At 39.6% G+C, this 18,735-nt stretch overlaps 1 protein-coding gene across 26 annotated transcripts in view; it reads right to left on the bottom strand.

The window, feature by feature from the left end:
- CREB5 (cAMP responsive element binding protein 5) overlaps positions 1 to 18,735 on the bottom strand; it is a 394,803-nt gene that overhangs the window by 143,575 nt on the left and 232,493 nt on the right. The gene's annotated exons all lie outside the window — the stretch shown is intronic.

Raw genomic sequence — 18,735 nt, 5'->3', positions numbered from 1 at the left:
TGGACTCATTACTGTTTGGGGGAGGAAGGAAGGGAGGTCGATGTTTCTGCAAGTTGTTTCTTTAATGTATTAAGCAGAGTTTCCCAATCAGGTTTAATGTGACTCTGCCTGGTTCTTTGAGCTGGGCTCCAGGAGATCCAGGAAACGTTGACCATCGGCCCCCATTCTCCTCCATCTCACTACCCCCTCCCAAACCTCCTCGCTCCTCCCCCATTTTCCTTCACTGAAATTCATTATCCAGCAGCAGAGGTCAAGCTGAGTATTTCATGAAGCTTCTATAGAAAAGTGAGATAACCTCCTTATCTCAACACAATATGCTCTCTGATCTTTCCCAGCTTTTGTCTTCCACGTAGTCTTTTGGGCAAAGGCACGATTACCACTTGCAGCTACTACAGTGTCACTGTAGTTTTGAATTATGACAGCCAGAAAGAGCTGGGTAATATTTAACAGCCTGAGATCACAGACTTTCCTGACACAACGCTTAGCCAGGTCTGTCTTTCTTTCAGAACTCTCATTATTTGTACATGTTCTATGACTTCTGGGGAGAATAAACTATCTCTAAAAGTCTCTTTTCCTTTTCCTTTTTGCTCTTTCATGATATTAATTGCTCCCCACCCTAGCTACCTGAAAGGGCTGTCCATTTGGTTATGGAAACGCATTAATGTAGGCTAAAAGAGTTCTGTTCTAATCGTTTATGCCTCTTGGTGAATCTTTGGAATATAAAAACAAACTGTGTGCTGAAATAGCCTTCTGTGGCAAGCCTCAGGAAAATCACCAATTATCACATTTGAGAAAATGTTAAATACACAGGCATCATGTCTTTCAACTCAATTGCTGCTTTTTCCTAGGAACACAGGAAGGAGGATGACGGAAAAATGGCAGGCACAGAGGAATCAGAAGAATGAAATAGGAAAATTCATTTCTTTAAACCCTCACCCTCAGAGGAAGGAAAGGAAAGAAGGAACGGGGAGAGGGAGGGACGGAGGGAGAGAGGAAGGGAGGAAGAATAAAAGGGAGGGAGGGAGGGAAGGAAGGAAAAAAAAGACTGGTAGTATTTTTCATCTTTCCATAGACACGAGCTATTTTAAAAGTCCTATAAGCAATTGAAACAGGAAAAGATTTGGAATCTGAAATATCAAATCATATCTGAAGGGCTGAATTAGCTCAATGCTCCTTGATCTAATACATAGGTGGGAGACAAAAATGTCAACTCCGCCTCTATCAACAAGATGACTGGTTCAGCTTATTTTCCGTGACTAGGTTGATAGCGCTCAGAAGAAAAGATATTAGAAGCTAAGTAAGCAGAAAAGTCCTGTATGATGGGTTCCTAGGGAGGTATAGCTCTTAATTGAGGCCCTGGGACCAGCAGCATCAGCATCACCTGGGAACTTGTTAGCAATGCAAATTCTTGGGCCTCACTCCAGACCTGCAAATCAGAATCTCCGAGGGTGGAGCCCAGGAATCTATGTAATTGCCTTCTAGGTAATTTTTCTGAAGGCTGAATTTGAGAAGCACTGTAAACACTCTTCCCCCAGAAGATTTCAGCCTGCGCTTGGGAAGGAATAGTAATTATCAAGCCCTCATTCAATGAAATAGCAGTAGTACGAAAGCACAAGAAAGAACACAAGGCAAGGTGTAGAAGAACACGTTTATTATGAGCAAATGAGAGAAGGGGGTAGGATAAATGAACACACGCACACACACGCACGCCCATAAACAGAGACGTTAGAACCATTCCGTTCCCAGAAGAAAAATAAATACCCAAGTATATGGGGAAAGAAACCAAATCACCATATGAGAACAGGCTTTTAGTCTCTGATATCTTGGTCTAGAAACCAGAGATGGTTTCAACTGGAAAATTAAAAAATGGAATCTTAAACCAGAGATTTATGGTCCCATATTGCCTTAGAAACTCCTTTAGGTTTCACACACACAGGGAGAAATATCCCTTCAGGTAATATCCTATCTGCTACATTGACACACATAAGAAGCGGATTTTAGTAATAGGGGAAATTGTGAGCTTTCAGCTATATGGATGCCCGCACATATATCTTCCTCCAAAGCAGTCGAGAATATTAAATAGTAAACCTGATCGTAAGGCAAAACGGGCGGCCGTGGCTGACTCATAAACCAAAGACGTCTCATGCCTTCATCCTCCTTGAGAGAAACAGAGACAGAATTTGCCTAGGGCAGAAGGCTCCAGATAAGCTTCCTCACACAACTCACAGCATATGCATAGGTCAGCCGGTGTGAGATGTTGTGTGTGGGTGTGGGTGGGTGTTGGGTGTGTGGAGGGGTCATCATTTGCACGTAAGAGCTTAAATCAAACCACAGAGAGAGATGACAAGTCAGCTTTATGGTTTGGCCCCCAGAGACTTACTGTGGGGAGCAAAAATCAACAGCCCTGCGCTGCACAGGTTTCAGCGGGCCAAGTTCAACCACCGCCATTTCCTGCCGAGGCCAGCACGAAAGCACACTTAACCCACATCTTGTTTGCAACTCTTCTCGGTGGTGGAGTAAAATCCTGAGCTGTGGTGAAGCCACCTGGTGAAGTCACTCACCATTAGAGCTTTTAGGTACTCAGGAGTTCTCTGCCTCATAAAAGCCCAGGCCCCTTGCATATCTTGTCCAAACCACCTTAGGTTTTTTCCTCACCATTTCAGTCAAGGTTGGTGGCTGACTTGGAGCAATAAGGCACCATTTCAACTGACTACACTGTCAGAGGAAGGACCCGGCTTTTCTCCTGCTTGCCCCCTTTTGTTTTCTCGTAGTGATTTTCCTACTGCTCTAGATGATCGGGAGGTCTGTGCAGCTGGAAGAGCAGCATATTTTCCTGCTGTTCGCTAAGGGGCAACCACGTTGTCCCCAGGGGCTGGCATTCACAGACCTAATATGAAATGTACTCATAGGAAACGGATCCAAACAAAGACCTGTGTTTCCCTGTTACATGATGTTTCTGCCCAAGTACAGCATGTCAGTTTCCTTCACAGCTGGTGTGTTTGCCTATTGTGACAGGAAAAGCCGTGGTCATTTATAACGTTTACAATTTGTCTGCAACTTTCATATTAAATCTGCATTATCTTCTCCTTAAAAATAATGCATTCGATTTCAATCTTTGTGCAAATGCGAGGGAGGGACAGCAAGCCAAACAGGATCCCTGCTCCAAGGACAGGTGAATGAGTACGCCTTAAAGCTAGAAAGAGTCAGAAGGAACGCGAAAAATCAATCAACTGTTGCTTACTTTAGAGAAAAATAAAATTCAGAAAATACCAGAGTTTTAAGGAATTCTGAGACTCTGTTTCAATAAAGACAGGGATTTTTTTTTTTTTAATGAAGTTTAGTCTCTCTAAACCTAGCAAGTAATTTACGCTGGCAGATATGCAAATAGCCAAGAGAAAAGAGATAATGAGTCGAGAAAATTTTGCTTTCATGCAGAAAGAGGGAGAAGCAGTTACCAAGGACATGAGGACTGGATTCCATGGAAGCCAAGGGGTGGGGAGAAGAAAGAATATTTATGGAAAATCTTTATCCTCATTCACTATATTAATTCAAGAAACACAGCATCCAGCAAAGTAGTTCACATAAGTCATAAAGAATTAGAGTATCATAAATGCTATGGGAGCATAGTATGATATGTCAGGAGAAAGGCCACTGGGAATGGGAGTTGAGGAGGAAGGAAGCAATTAAAGACTTTATGAAGGAGGCAACACCTGAACTGGGGTTTGGAAGCCAGGGAGAAAGATACCAGAAGCAAGAGATAGTAAGATCCTCAAAGAAAGGGAGGATGTTTTCACCCCCAACCCCACCCCAGGGGCCAGCCTATAGCAAAACTCAGTTGGTGTTCAGTGAATGAGTGTCAAAAGGCATTGAGAGAAAACAGCCTTGAAGAACACAGGGCGTTGCCAAAGTGGTTGGCATGTTCAAGGCCTGGCAAGCAAGGAAGAATGGCTAAAGGCAAGGTTTGTGGGGAGAGAAAGGGGGACAAGTAAGCTGAGGTCAGACTGTGAAAAAAGCTTTGTAAGCAGGGCCAAGGAGGATGGCTTTTTCCTCTGGAATCCAGCATTTCTCAGCGTGCATGGTGGGGACATGAGTTGCACAGAATGTTAATTTAAGAATAAGAATGAGAAGAAGAAGGGGAAGGAGGAGAAGAGGAGGTGACATGATTCCACATTTAAATAAGCTTAGGAAACATCAGGTTAAACAAAGTTATCCAGGTATTTGACTGAAGGTTTCTCGGTTTTAATAAAATAATACTTTATCTCAAATCAGTGTGCACAGTGTGTGGAGAACATATACCGGTTTGTAATTATGTGCTTGTTTAAGTGATTATTTATTTCTATTGCCCCAACTAGATTATCAACTCCAGCAAGGCAAGGACTACTTCTGTTTTTGCTCACCATTCTATCTCCTGTGAATAACAGAATGTCTAACACATAGTAGGTGTTCAAAGAATTGTTGAATGAATAAATGATAGTTTGGCTAGGTATAGAATTCTAGGTTCAAAATCATTTTCCCTCAGTTTTTCTTTGAGGACAATTATTCTTTGTTTTCTGGTTACTAGTGTTGCTGATGATAAGTCTGAGGCCATTCTGAATCCTATTCTTTTATTGGTAACCAGGGCTTTTTTTCCTTCTTTTAAAAACTTATAAAATTTTCTCTTTATTTTTCTAGATAAGCCAGAAGCCATAATAGCTATGTTGTTCTATGCATAGTGCTTTGTTGGCATTATCATAAGGACAAAAAAAAAAAAACACCAGTGACAGAGGAGAAGGGGGAGCCCCAGGAATCTCAATCCATTTGAATGTAGTTCTTCAATGAGTTTTTGTCCCAAGGCCACTCCTGCTCTTCCGAATTGCTGACTTGAAGTTTGGAGCTTGGCTCAGGGAAGTTAGGCAGCAATTTCCTCTACTTTTTCTCCTCTCTTGTGATTATATCTTCTAGAAAATCCTCAAAATTTCTGATCCAATAATGTTACCTTTGTCACTTCCCAGTACTAGTTTAGTTTATTCATATATACATACACATTTTTTCTTATTTCAAGGGGAGGTGTGTATACGCTCTTGGTTTGCCATCTTGAACCACTGTACAGTATTTGTATTTCATTTTTGTATTTTAAACTCATCGCTCATTAAAGCTATTGAAATCATACTGAAATTTAATTCACTTTAATCTAATCCATGTTGAAACAGATTTCTTGCATGTGTAAATTAGAAGGCAGCTTAAAAACTAAAAATATTTGCAAAATATGTTGTCACAAAATGATGTGTATTTATATAAATTGGTTTCCAGCTCCTTCTGCCAAAGGATACCATGAGGATTAACAAAATGTTAGTCAAAGGCTTTAGGTTCTTTGCATGCAAGATCTATCTGGCTACGGGACAGTGTCACAGCATACTGAAAGAAGAATAAAAAAGCTTCTGAAACAAGTTTAGGAAGAGTGTTCGGCAGCTGACACCTTAAACTTCCTCCTCAGGGGAAAAAGTGCCTTGTTGCCTCTTTTCAGAGCCCAGCTTACCCTCTTTTGCTTAAAATATCCAACATCCTATCAGGGATTTAACTCTGAACACTATTTCCATCTTCTGAAGTGCCACAGGAACCGATTCCAGCTGCTGAGGGGACTTTCCAGATACTAAATAATCGCCTGCAAAGGCTTTACTCATGCGTGCCTAATAAACAGGAAAAATCCCATCCGCCCAGTACACTTACTGAGTAGGTTGTTTAAAACATTGACTCTTTTGCACATTTATGAAAGGAATGAGTCAGTAGGTCAGTGTTCTGAGGCCAAATAAAATGTTCACTCATTTTGGAGATCCCTTAACATAAAGACTTATTATAAATTATGACATATATGTCATATTTAGTGCATATTTATGCATATTTAGTGTACATTTAGACTTAAAGATTAGAGACCTAGCCAATAGAGCAACCGTTGAGAAAGCATTCATTTATTACAAACAGTCCATAGCATATCTTTGCGCTGGTTTTTTTCCTACAACAGGAGTCTGCTATCTCTACCCATGTTTGTCTCCAGTTGTGCAGCAGCTGTCAGACCTTTTCTTATCCCCTCCCCAAACTAGAGACTCAACATGGCCTTCCCATCACCCCTTGCTTTAATCAGTTCGGAGTCTGAGAAAGCCAGGCTGCATCCTCCTGGGAACGCCACAAACTGCTGGTGGGCCACTTGGCCAGACCTCAGCGAGCTGTCTATTTGATAGTGTCTCTCACGTTTCTGTGTGCCTGAGTGCAGACGTGCTTTATTCAAGGATGCCTGAGCTCCCCGGTGCAGCTGCAAGGACTGACTTCTTTTGCAATGAAGATAATTGCTGTGTGCACAGAACAGAAACTCCTGGCTCCTCCACCAGTGTTAAGCATCTCTAACCTGTGTGAAACTCCAAATAAAAGTCAATCTAGCAAGAGAAGCCTTTAAAACAAAACAAACCCTCAAATTAGTTCATGGGCAGAGGTAGAGAGGAGCTACTGTTTTGATCATCATTCTGTTCCTTTCTGGGTTCACACAACCATGGAGTTGGTCATGAAATGAATTTTACTCCTTTACTTTGGAAATTTCACCATCATCCTTTGGAAAACAAAAGTCTGGGCATGCACAAGAGAAATGGCTCCAAAAAGCAATTAAAAACTCATCCTATCATTTGTCTGGAGCCATAATTATCCCTGGTGTGCAAGCCATGCTCCACCATTATCAATGCATTTATTTATATTGCATGCTCTGCATTAAGGAGGACAAAGGTGTGGAGCGAATGATGCGCACGGTCACTAACATTGTTTACGCAAGAGTAACCTAAGATAGACTATAATGTGCCTGCTCAGTGAGCAGACAAGAAATGGAACCAGCAGTGCATCATTTTGTTCAATCAGTGTTCTCTGCGTGCAAACAAAGAGATTTATACACACAATAAAGCAATAAAAACATCCTTCAGAATGTTTCTATGAATGGGTTTATGATTGCACTCTAATGAGCCATGCCGGCATATATCTAAGCAGCTGGCTTAGGATAGCTGATTGGTTCCACTACTTTATAAAGGAGCCACAATGACTAGAACAGAGAGCTTTGCAGCAATTTTTTTTTAAGTGTAGGCCAAGAGGTGGAGTGGGGGTGGGTGATGAAGAGTACAATTGCAGAGACAAAAGGGACTAAGGATCAACTCAGCTCTAATGTCACTAGAGAGACTTGTCAAAGCGGGCTCTGGCTTAGTCCTGAATGCGTCCTGACCTGCCAGGTTATATTTAGAAACCAATTGTCCACAGCCATCTACTTGGAACTTTGAATTGGTCACCTACTTCACCAATACATGGCATGAAATTTTTTTCACAGATACATCCACCATATACTTAAGACCTTTCCTAGGTATGGCGGATGTGGGTAATGGGGTTGGCGTCTTACAGAGGGGACAAGTGTGTTTTCAGAAAGGATTATGTGTGCTTGGGCTCATGTCTGTGCAGAAATGTATTTCGTGCATCCCATGATTCAAAATTCTCTAGAAAAGCTCTTTTTCTCCTACTTTTCTTTCCTCCACAATAGTTTTATGTGTTGTCCCATGAGTTGGCTGTCTTGCAATATATCCCCCCAAAAAAGAGTATACTGAAAAAGGAGTTAAAATCTTCTTATATGCAAAGGTGTAAGGTCAAAAAATTGGTTTGTTATAATGAAGGAGGAATACAATATAGATAAAGTGGCCTGGAATAAAGTGGCATTAACTTCCCTCTGTAAACCCCAGGATGAGTGAAAGTGCTGACTAAGTAGAGACATCCTTTCTTAGAAAGATCTTCCCTGTTCATTAACTCATTGGCCCCTTCTTCCAGGGAGAGAAGGTCAGGAGCTTGTACTGACAATCTTTGAAGGTATTCGCAGTACAAATCCCAATTGGCCTTGTTGGGACATTGGTATTCCCCATTTTACACTTTGGATCTAGAGTTTGGATCATTTGTACTTCATGCTGCTGGGAAAGTCATCTGGTTTTAACTCATAATATTGCCTTTCTTATAGCAAAGAAAGAAATTAGGTGCAAATAAATGAGAAGTATTTCTTCTTAGCTGTTCATAAGAATGTTACAGTCAATGATATCACTCAAGAGCCTAAACCATATTACCATATTGACTCTGAGAATGAGGAATGCTATGCCAATGTGGCTACGTTGAATATTTTTAGGCATAATGAGTATCTCAATATAACTCTTCTACAATCATCTTCATAAAATATTTTCTTTATCGTTTTTATTTTTAGCTGAACTAACTTAAGATAAATTTATGTCCAATTAAAGACTAGTTTTTGTCAATAGTGCCTTACTGGTTATTCTTTTGCATAATTGTAGTGATATTGTTATGAGACCAACCTACAGAGGGGCACAGCTGGGCTAAATTTTAGACGTGACCAAATAGATCTCCATTTCTTTTCTGTCTTAATCAATAGAAATATTATTCAATAGGCTCAATTTCCTATATTTTAAAAATGTTTTAGAATACAGTCACGCACCGCCTAATGACCTTTCAGTCAACAATGGACTGCATATACGACGGTGGTCCCATAAGATTAACACCATGTAGCTTAGGTGTGTAGTAGGCTATACCATCTAGGTTTCTGTGAGTACACTCTAAGATGTTCACACAATGACAAAATCACTTAATGACACATTTCTCACAAGGTATCCCCGTTGTAAAGTGACGCATGACTGTATGTTAATGAACTGCTGGCTTTGATGGGGATTAATTAAACCCGGGCTGTTATTTCTGTTATGGTCTTCACAGAAAGCTCAGTTGGCTGAGGACATTTAGAGCTCCTCAAACCGCATGGTTGTATGAAACAAAGACACAAGCAAAAACTCCTATTCCTTCATTTGTAAATATGACACCATGATGAAAGCTAAACTCACATGTATCATTACTAATAGAAACCTTTAAAATTTTATTTCACTTGAAGACTTTTGGTGTAACTTTTCAGACAGGCAAAAGTTTAAAGAGTAATACAATAAGCATCTAAGCACTCACCACTCAAACTAAGAAATGAAATGCTACAAATAGGATTGCATTTTCACCTTTAACCTCCTCCTGGGTCCTGGTCACTCCCTTCCTCCAACTATAGAGGTCACGGGGTCTTAAATTTGGTGATTATCATTCATACATCTACCTTTATACTTTTACTACATATGTGTGTACTTTTGAACCTCTCACTTTTCAGCCACGATGCCTCATCGGGATCCACTGTGATGCTTGGTTAAGTGGGAGATATTAAAAGACAGTAACTCTTTAGTTTGAAAGAATATTGCTCATACACCATCCTGTATCTCCAAATCATTTACAACTTTATCTAAACAAAGTACAGTAAAGGCAAATGAATTACCCAGGTCATACAACATCTCAGTGCAAAATGAAGAAGAAACGCAGCATGGAGGGCTCCCCCCATGCCTCTCACTGGCCAACGATGCTGTTGTGCTCTCGTACTCATTATATATTTATAAGCGCTCCACAGTATGTAATAAATCATTACGTATTGATTTAAACAGTGCCATTTGCAAGCCTCAAAGTGCTTTACTGTATTACATACATAAAGGAATCAAATCACTTCGCCAGCCACTGACAGACAGACAGCAGTTAGAAGCCCCGGCTGTTAGAGAGGTGTCAGCAAAACTCCACAGCAAGCTGGGAACTAGAAGAGAAGTGAGTGGCATCAACTCCTGTAAGCAGCAAGCCTTGGCTAATTGCTGAGGGAATATGTGCTATAGGATATCTTAGATTTTTAACCGTTTTGATAGAGACAGAATCTTTTATTTGTATAAATCACTGTTTTCCTTAGAGGTCTGTTGTGTCTGAAACTTCACAGATGTGATGTATATTGGTTACTGGAAATGAAAGACAGCTTTAAACAATGCAGTAAAGGAGAGTAAATGGGAAAAATCCATGCTCTCCTATATGCCGCCTCAAGTGACAGGCACACGTCAGTCTCATTAAAATACCTTTGGAACCAAAAGAAATTCCACTGGTCAGGGCTTGAGATTCTAAAACTCATTCTAAAGGCTGTGGAGTACTAAAGCCAGTACAAAAGTACCAGCTTTGTGAGAGCCGACTGGTAAACATTCAAGAAACTTGTAAGCGGTTCGTAGACTGCTAGTAGGTTAAAATGGACCACGGTAGGAGCATGGAAATCAGTAAACCCTAGAAATCAGAACTTTCCCCTGCAGAAAACTGGTTTGCCAGCATACTACTGCTTCTACACATCCTTTGGGTGGTGGAGTTTGTACTTGAGCCTAATTTTTACTGGATTCTGAAAAGAGTCTTTTGAATAGCCTATGGATTCATTCACAGATAGTTATTATGGAAAAACTTCTTCGTACCTGACTGGTAAACAATGTGAGGTGATGTCTATCGTGTTCTCCTGGATGGGTGGAAAACTCATATTTTCCTAAAGTGTAAACCAGGAAATGGCTATCATGGAAATAGCTACTTCTAAAGAAATAAAATAATGTATAATGAATGTTTTCACCCACGTTCAGTCAGGCTCAATAAAACACTACTTGCCTTCATGTTGGAAATTTGAAAGGGCATGCCATGTCAACACACTGACAAGTTACAGAATTACTTCTGTTCCTAAGAAAATCACCGGCACCTCAAAATCCCATCAACCCAAAGTACCTCAAAGGGAAAAACGGCACACATTCATAGATGTCTAGTGAAAAGCCCGGTTCCACTTTTCAAATGGTAACTCAGTTATTCATGGATGGCTCTTCTAGAATGAAAGTTGCTGTTTAAAGCAGTACCTTCACATCTTTTGATTAAAAGAAATATTTTCTATGTGATGTTAACATTTTGCATGGAAATTATCCAAGGTAATTACTCCAATTTCCTGCCAAATCAAACACATTGGGTTACTTATTTTTCTAATTTTATTTTCTTCCTAATTTTCGTTCCTTCCTAATTTTTGTTTCACTCATGTCTGAGGGTACAGGGCTCAATGTCATACCAAGTATCAGTGAAAAATATTTTCACAGATAGAAGAAACAAGATTGAATTTGGAATATCCATCACCACATTTTCCGCTTTTTGGGTAGGTGTGCAAAGGCACGGGACACCATCATCTTTTATTGAAACATATTCTCCCTGTACTTACAAGACAGCCTGCAATGAAACTACATATTTGGGTGGCATCAGAGGAATCCATGATGATCATCCCATTAGCTAGGGGCACCTAACAGAGTTCATTCCCAGGTGGATGTGTGTGTGTGTGTGTGTGTGTGTGTGTGTGGACAGTTATGTAATGACAGTTTGTTGGGCATCTAATCTGTGTGCAAAGCACCTTGCACACATTGTCTCTAACCCTTACAACATTACTGCAAGATATTGTTATCCCCATTTTATAGATGGTGAAACTAAGGCTCAAGGAAAGTAGAGGGACCACACAAAAAGTATAGGAGACAAAATTCAGACCCACTCTAGCTAGCCTTTTTCCACTTAACTACCTGTTTCAATATAACGCTATCTTAACTAGATCACAGAATAATACCTGCCTTCTATATCTGCTTCCTATAAATAGTGATGTTTCTGACGTTTATAAAATTAGAACCATTAAGAGTTTAGGTTACCAGAAAAATTTCTTTAAAATCATAATGTGAAAACATTTCCATTATACTTTAAAGCAATTTGAAAATGGGAGCTTTCACATTAGGAATGAAATTATGAATTATGAAATGCTATCTGTTATGCTAACTATAGTAATTACTATTGAGATTAGATAGGTTTTTAGTTAAAATATTAGATATGAGAAATTAATATATAATTTGAAATATGGTTTGCTATAAGTTTATCTTTAAGATAAATTTGTTTATTAATTATTTAGGGAGTAAGAGTTTGCTCCATGGCCGAAGTACACAATTTGGTTATTTTTTACCAATTTGCATAATAATAATGTCAAAGTTGTTCACTTTTAAGCACAAAAAGCCAGTAGGTCAAATGTTATTTATCCTGTTTTACAAAAGAGGAACTGAGGGTCAGACAGGTATAAAGCAGGAGAGCCAAAATTGGAATCAGCTTTTACAATTTCTGTCTAGTGCTTTCTCCACCACACCACACACAACCGTGAACGTATAAAAGTTTGAAACAGAGCCAGCCCTGATGGCCTAGTGGTGAAAGTTCGGCACTCCCCACTTTGTTGGCCTGGGTTCGCTTCCCAGTCACAGGCCACACCACCCATCTGTCAGTTGCCATACTGTGGCAGAGACTCACATAGAAGAACTAGAACGACTTACAATTAGGATATACAACCATGCACTGGGGGCTTTGGGGAGGAGGAAAAAAAGGAAGATTGGCAACAGATGTTAGCTCAGCGTGAATCCTTCCTTGCAAAAAGAAAAAAAGTTTGAAATAGTGAAAGCACAAGAGACAGGTGTAGCACTTCTGATAAAAGAATAACAAATTCCAGCTCAAAACATAAGGTCCACAGTTGATAATGCAAACAGCACCTTGAATAGGTAAGTTTTGATGAGAGGAAAGAAAGTTAAGCAAATTGTTACATCCAGCACAGGTTGGCACCCAGTGCCTGTTGGATGAAAGAGAACCAGAAAAAGTTGAAACAGAAATAGAAAGGCCCAGAAGTCTTTTGAAACCTGTGTTTCAAATTCACTTAGGGCTGGTTCTGTATGTTGCTACATATATGTTGCTACATATATGTTGCGAGGACATTAATAAGGCATCTCATGAGGCCACCTTTTGAATGTATTCACTGAGAAACACTCCTTCTCTCCATTCGCCCCTTCCCCTAAGAATGCAGTTAGGGTCTTTTGTGTTATTTTTAGCATGGTCTCCACCACGTTCTGGAAAGACAGCAACAGTAGTATTCTTCTAAATCAGCCTCTAGTCACTAATGTGATTTTCAATAAACTTTACCTGGCCCACGCTAAAGTATATTTGTTAAAACACATATTTATTTTACAGGCTACTTTGCCAGAAGGTGCAAACCTGCTTTTCCTACTAATTGAAAAAAAAAAAAAAAACACAACAGTAAAAGCAAAATCATGTCCTCCAGCAATGAGCTGTCTTTATACTCCCATTCTCGCTTTTATCACCACTGCCAACTCGGGATTGTTGCCATGACTGAAAATAACCTGTAAAGGGGGTTTTGTTCCCATTCAGCATGCTACTTTGCTTTTCTAGGCCACAGACCCTTGCCATCTTTATGTGAACCAAGTAAACACATCAGAAAACTTCAGTCCCATAGGCCAACATCCAATAATCAGATGATTAAAATAACCATTTGTTTTCTCTTTTTAAAAAAAGATAATGGAATTTGAGATCTAAGGAGCCATCTGCTACCAAAGGTGTTTACTGGTCTAGGTGAATGCAGACTTAGTTTGGATATTCTTTTCTATGCTATTAAGAAATACATGTTCCAGAAATTTCAGATTTATTTTGTATTATTGAACAACATAAACTTATGATAATTTGTTTCCTACTAATCCTAACATTAATCTCCTATGGAAAAAAATATGCTAGGCGAACTCTTCAGAGCCTGGGGTTCTGATGTTTTAGTGTTCTATTTGAAGGATTTGAGACTACCTAGATCTGAATGATTGAAACAGCATAATTGTGGCCTGGCAGAAGCAATCAGTTCAAGTAGCTAAATGATGTGTAAATGGAAATGGCCACACAATTGATTTGACCAAGGCAATCAATACTTTGATGAAGACAGCAAAAAACGAGCAGATCAGCTGGGCTTTGGGCCCACTCAGTGGCTGCAAGTACAGTAGATATAATTTACAAAGAATGCATATGACAGAAAACCTTGCTCTGGGGAATCTGAGCTTCTAGGTGCATGCAAAATGCCCAAGTCAGCACCTTGCTCCGAGAAGGTATTTAACAAATGTTAATTTTTCCACTTTATTCTGGTCATGGAATTTTTCAAGTATTTAATTGGATTATACATTTTCAGTATCAAGTACAATGATAAACATAAACCATAAACAGATATTGGGGACTACCGGTGTATACACAACTCAGTGTGGAAGCAGGTATAAATGGGAAGCAAAGAAAGTTAGTCACTGGCTTTGCACGTTTTGTGGGACATGGCCATCAGCCAGCACATTTTAAAAGGGAATAGTTAGATGGTTTTCGAGTAAGAGAGCCTCTATTACTTTTACTGTTCTTGAGATTGTCCTAAGTGTTCTCTAGTAGTTAGCTGGCGAATTAGCTCATTATTTCAAGACTATTATATTTCTGATATTTCATAGGCTAGAATAATGAAAAGGTAAGTAATTTCTTCCAAAATATTATCTATCAATCTATTTATCCTGTATCTACCAACCATCTATCATTTTATTTATTTATCAACTCATTCATTCTTTCAGACATTCAATCATCAAATAACTTTTGATTACCTTCTATTTGTAAGGCATTACAGAAGATATGAGATAATAAGACATGGTCTATTCCTCCAAAAGATTATAGTTTAGTGGGAAGATGATAAAAAAAAAAGTCTCAAATGAAAAGGCATAACTATCCTCTCTGACCCTGAGTCAAATACATTGCAAGTGGGTGGAATACTCTCTGGTGGCCTGGAGGATGACCCACACTTTGTGCCATTTCCAAGGTCAGGGGTTGGCCAACTTTTTCTGAAAAGTGCCATCTTTGCCAGCCATACGGCCATATGGTTTCTATTGCAGCTCGTCTACTCTGCAGCCATACATTCTATGTCAATGAATGGGCGTGGCTGTATTCTAATAAAACTTTATTTGCAGACACTGAAGTTTGAATTTCATTACATGTCATGAAATATTACTCTTCTTTTGATTTTTCCAATCATTCAAAAGTATAAAAACTATTCTTGGCTCGTGAACCATAAAAACAGGTGGCAGGCTGAACTTGGCCGTGGAGCTGTGTAGTTTCTCAACCCTTATCCTAGGTTGAAGGAAGATGTTTTGGTGGCTTCCTTTCTCTGGAAAATCTTGCTGGTGACCAGGAATCACAGGAATTTCAACCGCCTGCTTTGTATATAGTTCACCTTTGGCCAGATATGTGAAGTTACCCTTATAATCCACGCCTTCCAGGGAAAGCACTGTGGGCATTCTGCACATCTCCTGAAAACCAGTCCCTTTCTCTCTGGTGGACGCAACTGCCGGGTACTTCAAAAGTATTCAAGGTATAACTTTAATTAGAAAGAGCAAAAGAAGAGAAACTTCAGAAAAGCATAGGCTGCTGCTGCTGCTTTTTTTTTTTTTTTTTCTTCAAGAAAATGACCCTCAAGTATATTATGGAAACTCACAGTAATATTTTTATAACTCTCCATAACCAAATATTTAATAGCACTTTTTCAAAGCTATCGTGTTATTACTCCTTTTATACCTCAAGAGGTTCAGCTTTGAGGGCAACAGGGCTTGTTCGTTGTCTTCATATCAGTGTTCTTGTTTGTGAATGGAGTCAGACACTTCTTTTCTAAGGTCACCGCCCCTCGTCCTTCTATCTTCCCTTCCAATGAAATACTATCAAGAGAAATCATACCTTTGGGTGCTAATCTGTGGTCCTACCTCAACATAAATTTTTTTGATCTTGATTATCTTTCATCGTACTGCTGAGAATGACAGTCTCTATATCCTCCCAACTTCTCTCACCAGACAAAAACCAAATTAACTTGTATCCAACAAATTTTATGTTAAAAATAACAAACTTCAAACTTTCTATCAGAATCTCAAATATCCCTTCCCGTTCTACACTGTGAAGCTAGGATTTTCACACGATTTCATCTAGATCTGCTGTGTCTAATACAGTATTAGCTACAGGTGGCTATTTATTTTTAAATTTAAACAGAGTAAAACTAAATAAAATTAAAAATTGAGTTTCTCAGTCACACTAGTCACATTTCAAGTACTCAACAGCCACATTTCCATCATTGCAGAAAGTGCCACTGGATTGTGTCCATCTAGATGAAAAAATAGGGAGATGAGTAGTTATGACTGCCAATCTTCTTGATTTATTTATATCAGCTAAGAATTATCCTGACCAATTAGTTCTTTATTTCTGCAGAATAAAATTGCAGATTTTTAGATTATAAGTACTAACAATGGGTTAGTATTGGAAAGCATTGCTCTCTAATAATAGGCTAGGATGCTTTTCTCTTTACAGCTTCTATCTGTCATGTTTAGGACTAAGAATTAACAAAGTAATTTTAATCATGCCACCTATGGCCAACATATGCCATTTTAGGGATGTATCCAGCATTCCAACTTACCTTCCTCTTTTGGGGGGAATTCCTGTTGAATAAGGTCTTAGTGGAGAACATGATTCAGGCTTGGTCAGTTGAATGCTCTAGCCTAGACTATGGTTGTAGGGCGAATGAGGCCAAGAAAGGGTAGACTGAATGACTCGTGCCTTGTTTGTTACGGTGTTTAGTGGGGATGGTGGGGAGTGCCCAGTGGCAGCAGCTGTATCCTGACCAGGCTGTTTCTGCTGCAAGCTCTCTTGGCCATCTGGAGCTACTCTGATCTCTGCCCCCTTTATAATGTTAATCCCCTCCAGCCTCTGGCTAATTCTGGGAGCCCAAATATCCTTTAAATACATTCCCTTTTTCTGCTTCAGATAACAAGAGTGAGTTTTTCTTCTTACCACTGAGAACTTCCACTGACATATCACCCATGTTACCCGCTATGTTATTTCCACATTCTACAAACAACATTTACAGGTTAATCTAGTTTTCATCCAAGAAATGAGCCCAGATGCAAAGGATTTTGTTGTTGTTGTACCAGGGGCTACTTTTTAGAAAATTTACAATCACAATTAATTGCAAAGTAAATAATGTAGCAGGCCAATTAAAAAAAAATCTTGCTTGCAAAAAAGTTATTTCAGCCTACAAACAAAGATGGGAGATCATAAAGAAAACACATTTCAAATTCTTAGTGATACTTCCAACTTGCCCTTTGGGTCTCTGTGTCAAAAACATTCTTCCCTCTCTGAAAGATTTCTTTCTTCTAAGCTTAAAAGCTTTGTTCTCTGTTATCCTTGGTTAATGCTATCATGGTAACTGGCACTATCTCCCTTCAAAACACATGAAATAATCCTGATCCAAAGGCACTCAGAGGTTGGCCTTTCACACTGTTAACACAGTCAGACCCGAGTCTGTGCAAGTGGGGACGGCTTTGAAAGATAAAACATGTTCACCTCAAATGGCTACTTCACAATACTTCAGGAGATGACAGCACTCGGCCCCCACAGAAAGCTGGGACTGTTGTTTCTCTTTTCCACTTCCTCTTGGTTTTCTTGGGACCTCTGGACTGAAATACTGCTCGTGGAAAAACAAGGTTGGGAAGATTTCTCACTGAAGAGGGAATTTCAGGTTTTCCTAACTTCCTGGCAAAGATATTTTTCTCCAAACAAAAGCAGCCTCATTTGCACATCCATCTATTTCCTGGAACATATCAGCATCACAGCAACACTGATCGTGTACCATTTGGGTTCTTCCTCTAACCATTAAGAAAAACAAAAATCTCCAAACAATCCTAGCACAAGAGTAAATATATTCTCTCTCTCTTCCCCACCCCCTCTCTTCTTCTCTCTCTCTCTCCACATTTCCATATTTTATACTCTACGTAAGCTCAGGCACTTGGAAGCATGCTATATATGCATAACACAGATTCTAGGATCGGAAAAATCACCCTGATGAGACAAAGCATCATATCACACTAGCAACCGGCTGTATCCAAAACCTACAAGCAAACTAGATGCTTCCCAAGGTTTCCCAGAAAGAAGGTAAGATCCCCATCAACAGAACCACTAGCATCCAGGGAGATCACATTTTCCGCCTGAAATTGTCTCTTAAGAAGATTCAGAGGTAATTAGCATTTTATCACAGTAGTAATTATAATATCAAGAGACCCACAGTTTTTAAGGTGAGAAAATTATCACCCACTATTCCACGGTTTCAACTCCTTCTAGGGTTACTCTTTATTACTCATCTGAAGGCTGGGCCAAGCCTAGTTATATGAGTCAAGAGGGGCAGCAATTGGAGGAGAAGCAGAGCTTGCTCTGGATATTCCCATCCGGAAAATGGCACTGGAGACCTTCCTTCTGGAAACAAAGAGTTGGCCGTAGATTGCTGGAAAAGTTCCCTCCAAGTTTCCTCGTGTGTCTGTGCTCTAATGCGCATAAACACTCCCCAGATTTTGTATGCTAAGTGTAACTGGTCATCGCTCAAAAGGAAGAGAAATCTAGAAAAACTGGTACAAAATGATATTGATGGGACCACAAAACGAACTAGCTTTTATTTATTTATTTATTATTATTATTATTTTTTAGGAAGATTAGCCCTGAGCTAACTGCTGCCAATCCTCCTCTTTTTTTGCTGAGGAAGACTGGCCCTGAGCCAACATCTGTGCCCATCTTCCTCTACTTTATATGTGGGACGCCTACCACAGCATGGCTTGCCAAGCGGTGCCATGTCCGCACCCAGGATCTGAATCAGTGAACTCTGGGCTGCCAAAGTGGAATGCGTGAACTTAACCACTGTGCCACTGGGCCGGCCCCCAAACAAACTTTTAGAAAAAAAAAAGAATGAATATTGAGGGTCAGTAGGCACTCTTAATTTTAACAGGTGAAATATTTAGATGCAGATAGATGCACTAGAATCCTTCTGGCTTTTATTTATCTTTTCTTTTTAACCATCAGTAATATCTGCCAATAAAATTTCGAAGTGGATCATAATTTTTTATCCCTTGACACCCCCCCTCCCCAATTCATTCACATACA

Source organism: Equus przewalskii, chromosome 4 (genome assembly GCF_037783145.1).
Source record: "Equus przewalskii isolate Varuska chromosome 4, EquPr2, whole genome shotgun sequence".
Taxonomy (NCBI): domain Eukaryota; kingdom Metazoa; phylum Chordata; class Mammalia; order Perissodactyla; family Equidae; genus Equus; species Equus przewalskii.
The sequence above is the reverse complement of the archived record's forward strand: the minus strand, read 5'-3'. Positions and strand labels throughout refer to the sequence as shown.